Genomic DNA, 6,000 nt, shown 5'->3' with positions numbered 1-6,000 from the left:
TTGCACCGTGGAATCCTCGTCAGGTCAGACAAGGTTACAAGTGTAATGCAGCTCTTTTCTGTGCATCTCTGCTTATAGAGCTGAGTTTCCTCCCCTGTCACCAGCATCACCGTGGGCAGAGCAAAATCTGCTCAGAAAGCAACGCATGCTAAGGAGGAATTTGTCCAGTATGTGGTTAGGAGTGAGACATGAGCAGGATGAGCAAATTCACGTGGTGCCTGGATATGACCTGCCCTTGATTTGCTTTGGTTGATCCAAGTACTGCAGCCAGAATGAAAGGCAGCTGAGGCAGCAACTGCCGGCTCACACAAGGGATGGTGCTCAGCCGCAGAGGTTCCTGGAGGGAATGCCAGCCCCAAGGGAAGCAGATGGGCCTTTCTGGAACCTGTCGGGAAAAAATCCTTGGCCCAGAAAATGCCTTCTAATGTTCTCTTTGTGGATCGCCTTACTGTGAGGGGACCGAGGCCAGGAAGTATCACGGGGACACAGGTTGCTGTCACTAGAGCTGAGGCGGGGAGAGGAACTCATTCAAGAGCTGTGCCAAAGGGCTCCCCTTTCACAGGGCCTTCAGTCAGAGGAGGCCACGCTGCACATCAAGACATTTGTGTCATGGCATCCAGCAGCTGAAAAATGAAGGGGGGTCCTCAAAAAGGTCATGCAGTGGGTCTAAAAGCATCAGTGTTGGGGGCATTCCTTGTTCAGACATCTTCTGTGCTCCCATTTTCTCCCAAAGCCCTGCACTTTGTCACGGGACACAAACATCAAAACGTTCGTTTGGCCACTGGCTTTCCAGAAGGTGTATTTGAGCTTTGGAAAAGGTGATCTCAGCTGCTGCATGTTTGCTGTGAAAGCAAACAAATTTAAGCAGCAGCCTCAGCGGTATCACCAGTCAAATCATCCTAGAGAAGAATCACCAGAGGCTCCTAGGAAGGACCAATGTGGCCATTCCAGCTTATTTTAAGAGTTTTGGGGTTTTTTTTTCCCCTCTATAACCAAGTATTTGGCACCAAGTTGCAGTTAAGTTAGCTCCTCTAAAAGCATCTTTGAAATGAGCTCTACCTGTTGCTTTTATTTATAAGAACTGCCATTTTGTAGGACACAACCCAGGATGTTAGTGCATGAGACATCTCTCAAGGGTAAACCACATTAAAGAAAAAAAAGCAGTAGCCAAAAAAAAAAATTGCAAGGTTGTTATGCTGCTGGGTAAAAAGGGGTACACCTTAACCATACTGGGTGTGATTTTTTTCCTCTCAGTGAGGTGAGAAAGACATTTGCTCTTCCCATCTTGGAAGCAAAACAAATAGAATAATTATTCCCTTTCCCAGCAAAGGCAAATGCAGCTGAACTTAGCTCTGTGCTTTTCACTTGAGTGGCATAAACCAACACTTTCCCTCGCTGGCTGGCATTTGCAACAGACCACAAACACAGGACTACACCTGCCACCACATTTGTGTTTCAGGTCAGAACTGAGAAGTTCTGGTGAGAGATGAAAGATGATTGTTCACTGGACTTCCTGTCATAGAAACACTGTAGCTGAATTTACCATAGAATAATTTCAGTTTAATTCTTAGGAGGTCTTTTAGTGAAAAATAAATGTTTCGCTTGTTGTGGAACCATTCTCCAAATGTAATATGGGGCCCCAGCATCAGGCTTCCTTGGTCTTTTAAAGTTGCTATGTGTCCCTCAGAGTACAGCCGACGCTACGGGTCCTCACTGCTTCTGAAAGACAGGTCTGAAGTGAGCAGGCACTGCACAACACATGGTCTGTGTCCACAACAGGCGAGTGATGACAATGAGTGAAGACACCCCAGTCCTCTGCTGTGCCTCCTAAAAAAAAACAAACTAACAAACAAACAAAAAACTTAGCTTAAAAACAGCAAATAGCAAAATCTCCTCCATTTTGGGCCCAGCTTGTGCCACAGAGCCAAGGTGACCTGCTACAGAGCGAACGCCTGTGCCTTCCACCTCCCGCTACCACCCTGGGCACAAGCACACGCTCCTCCTTTGGATTCCATGAGACAGACATTCAGAGCTGTGCCAGTGGGTATCTGCGGGATGGAAAGTACACACAGATTTACACATACATGCAGTGCATTTACAGAAGATTATAGAAAATAGGCCTGGATGGGTTTTCAGGGGCCACCTGGAAGGATCTCACCCATGCACCCCACAAATAAGTTTTTACCAGAAAATGAAAAGAGGTTGAGTCTCCAGGTGCGTGCATCTTATTGAGCACACTGTGCCCCTTTAAAAATGTGGTTTAAATGGCAGGTGATTGTTTCCATATTAAGAAAGGTTTAAGAATGACTGACAAGATTTGCTCTTGCAGCTCTTATTTCTGCCAATCAAATTACTGAGGACAAGAATGAATAGTGCATTTTTAGAAAATGTATTTTTAAAGTTGGGCTTTGACTGCACAGCAACTTCTTGAGAAAGTGAAGCCTCCTCTTCCCAACTAGCTGTGACTGAAATAAATGAAACAGGGAAAAGAAAGGTCATTATAAAGAAACAAAGCTAGAAAACAAAAAGGCAGTTTTGTCAGACATGCACCAGCACCCTACACTCTCTTCTCAGGCGTGGGATCAAAACTGGGTGCTCATGTCCAAGGGCTCTGATTAACCCTTTCCTCCCACCCTGTCTTCTACCCACATCTCAGCTCTCCATCAGTTCCCTCCCTCTTCATCTGCTCTTGCTGCCAGGTGGCCTGGAATTCCCTTATCACAGCCTCAAAGAACTTCACAGTATGGGGAATTGGAGAAACAAACCAAATCCTCCTCCTGAGCCAGGCAGGTAGGTCCCCAGGTGCCCATCCTCATTACAGAGATTGCTTTGGGAGCTGGATCCAGCTGGCAAGGGTTTCCCATTAGGATGGCAGGCCTGAAAATGTGAAGCTGGAGGGTAACTGTAGCTGTGGAGCAGAGGTGGCCTTGGGGCTGGGGTTAAAGAGGTGGTGGTAAGACTTTTTAAAATTTTTATTTTAGCTTAGCACTGCGGGATTCTGTTAGTCATGGAAGTGGTAGCACATTTTGGGTGTGTTAGGTTTGTTTGCATTTCCACCCCTACCTCCCCTGCTTTAAAGATGTTATAATCTTGCAAGTGTTAATTTTGACTAGTTCTAGCATAGACTTGGGACAGGAAAAAGCCTGTTTTAGGGCTGCTTGAGTCTGGATCTTGTGCAATGTGTGGGAGTTGTGCTTCAGCTATTTTTCTGGTAAGTGTATGAGGAAAAGCAGGGAGAGTGGGCAGAGCTCAGACTCTGCTTATTTTTGTGCTAGCAAACAGCATAGCTCTGGCAGAGGAAAAAAGGATTTAAAGTGTTGAGCTGACATGTTAAAGCCATAGCAGCTTCTGACAGCATTTTCTCTCTTAGAAATATCACAGATACATAAGAAGGTGGTCAAGAACATGGGCTGCTGCTACAACCCTTTTGACTGGAAAGAGTAGATCCCAACAGAATAAAAACAGGAGAAAGATATTAAGTACAGGACAATTGCAGAAGCTTTAAGGGTCTTAGAGTCCTTGTGTTTCAGGTGTGCCAGCCCTGAAGAAGCTCTGTCTCATTTAGTGTGATTACCCAGCCCCCTGCATGACAGCCCACCTGTGCAGCTGCTAAGAGGCTTTTACAAAATGCACTTTATGTGGCTGGTCATGAGCTCTGCAGTGCTCTTACAGTGGTACAATGTTTACTGGTTGGAATTGTTGGTCAAGCTGGACCATTGTGTTTACAGCCCCGTGCCTTCCCAGAGTGGGCAAGGCATGTGTTTGCACGTCCAAGGAAGCTTTGCTTGGAGTGCAACTCCTCTGTGATTGTTCCAGTGGCTTCTCTCCCCCTTCACTTTGTGTACAGAAGGAGAGGCGTTCTGTGTAGCTTGGCCAAAAATAGCTCAACTCAGCTCTACATAAGTTTCAAAGGATCAGTACATTTAACAGCTGCACTTATTTAGTGGTAAACGGTGATAGCTGAGGTACCTGTTGCCTATAAAGACAACATCCTTGTGTCCATTGGCTCCTGTTGTCTCTTACTGTGCCCTTTGCACTGATGGCACTTGCCACATCCTGTATTGTCTCAGTGCCAGCTGACGGTGTGATCCAGCCATCCGATCGCTTTTCAGTGATAAATTGCTGTATCTGTTGCTGGCTGCATGTGGCAGGTCAATAGCATCGCCTGGTTACATGTGGGGAATCTGCATTGCAGCTATTGTTTTAGCTGCGGGGAGGGTGGCACACACACACAAATGAAATAATATTGGGGAAAAAGGAGAAGAGTCTTTTAGTCCTCAGCTCTGTAGCCTAGTTCAGCTGAGGGCACAGGAAAGCTGGGCAAACACAAATGAACTGCCAAGCTTTGAAATTACCCCACCTCATCCATCCCTATTTCCTTCCATTGCAGGAAGGCTGAAAATCTCCATGAAGAAAAATTATGGTCGTTGAGTCACTCCAATAGCTGCAATCCTGGCTGCCTGCCCCTGCCAGCCTGCTACACCACTCGTATGCTAATGTTTGGATTTTCGTGGTGGGAAACGAATGTCAGGCTGTACTCTCGTCATGCACCATTGGGCTGTGCTTATGGTCGCTCTTGGCAGCACCAAATGATTAAACAGATAAAACCATCAGTCTTTTTATTTCCAAACATTAACCTAACTGCTAATAAAGCACAACCCGTGTCATCCTTATGGACTCTGCAGAGCTGAGTCACATTAAAAACAGGACCTGAATGCTGGAAAAAGCCTGGTACTTCTTTTCTGTGCTGAGAGACGATGCTTCTCACTGCTCGGCTGCTGCCTCGGGGAAGTTTGCCATGGGGCTTGAGCACCAGAGCCATGTGGGGAAGCTCGTGGGGTCAGACTGTGACTGCCAAAGGAAGCAAGGACATTGTGACCTGTGCAGCAGGCTGCTGCGCTGGTGCCCCAGATGGATGGGTGGCTGTGTCCTGGACCCTTCTCCTCACTCTCACAGCACTCATTAGAGATCTCCTCTCAGCCCCTGGGGCGGGTGGGAAAGGTTTGTCAGGCCCCAAGGCAGAGGAAATGGAGTGATTCTCCCTCTCGGTGGACTTTGCCCTCCGTGGCTGAAGATATGTTTCCCTGAACATCTCAAGTGAAACTGGAGGGGTTTTGTAAATTCATTATGTCAGTGAGGAATCTGTTTAATCAGCTGCCTTTCCCTAGAGGCGCTTTACACTTAATGAGAGTCATGATGGAAAGAATCAAAATTGGTTTATGCGAGTTTAGCCTGAAACCCTGCAGCTGATGTATTGCCGAGTGTTCTGTAATTTAGAGGAGCAAATGGAGACACTGAGCAGCTCTCATCCTGTCTGCACGGGCCAGTGGCAGAAGCAAGAAGCGAAGCCTCCAGCTCTGTATTGCATCATTCCTTTCCTAGGTGTTATCATTATATCTTCCTGTTACCAGGAGCGTGATCTGTGCTCCTAGCACAATTTGGCAAGCACTCTTACACCCCAGTGCATTTTGCCAGTTACATGGTAAGGTATATCCTAGTTTAGCTTATTTATCTGTGAATAGACTAATTTAAAAAGCAGCCAGATGAGAAGTATTGCATGTAGGTGAGAAGGGCACTGGGAACTTTGTTAATTAAATAAATAGTGGGACCATAGAGCTTGAATATGAAATAGTTTCAACTTCAGGTTCAAAAAACATTATTAAAAACTTCACATGTAAAGTTAATGCAGAAAGAAAGGGCACTTAATTGTTTCCTCTGCTTGCTCACTGTCCCCAGTTGCCCATGCTGTGCCCAGTCTGTTGAAATAACTTGTACCCAGCCTTCCGAGCCTGATGGGACAGGCTGATGGAGCAGCAGCTTCCCCACTACCAGGTTATGTGTAGAAGTGCAGGGTCCTCAGGAAAGCTTGCTCTGGAGGATGTTCTGTGGACCTGTGCATGATGTTCTGCCCTTAGTAAAATGCTTCGGATGTTTCTACAGTAAAATAATTTCCATTCCTGTATCTCATAGTCTTCAGCTTTTAATTTTTTTGTTTCTGAG

Source organism: Streptopelia decaocto (assembly GCF_964273445.1).
Source record: "Streptopelia decaocto genome assembly, chromosome: 3".
Lineage (NCBI taxonomy): Eukaryota > Metazoa > Chordata > Aves > Columbiformes > Columbidae > Streptopelia > Streptopelia decaocto.
The sequence above is the reverse complement of the archived record's forward strand: the minus strand, read 5'-3'. Positions refer to the sequence as shown.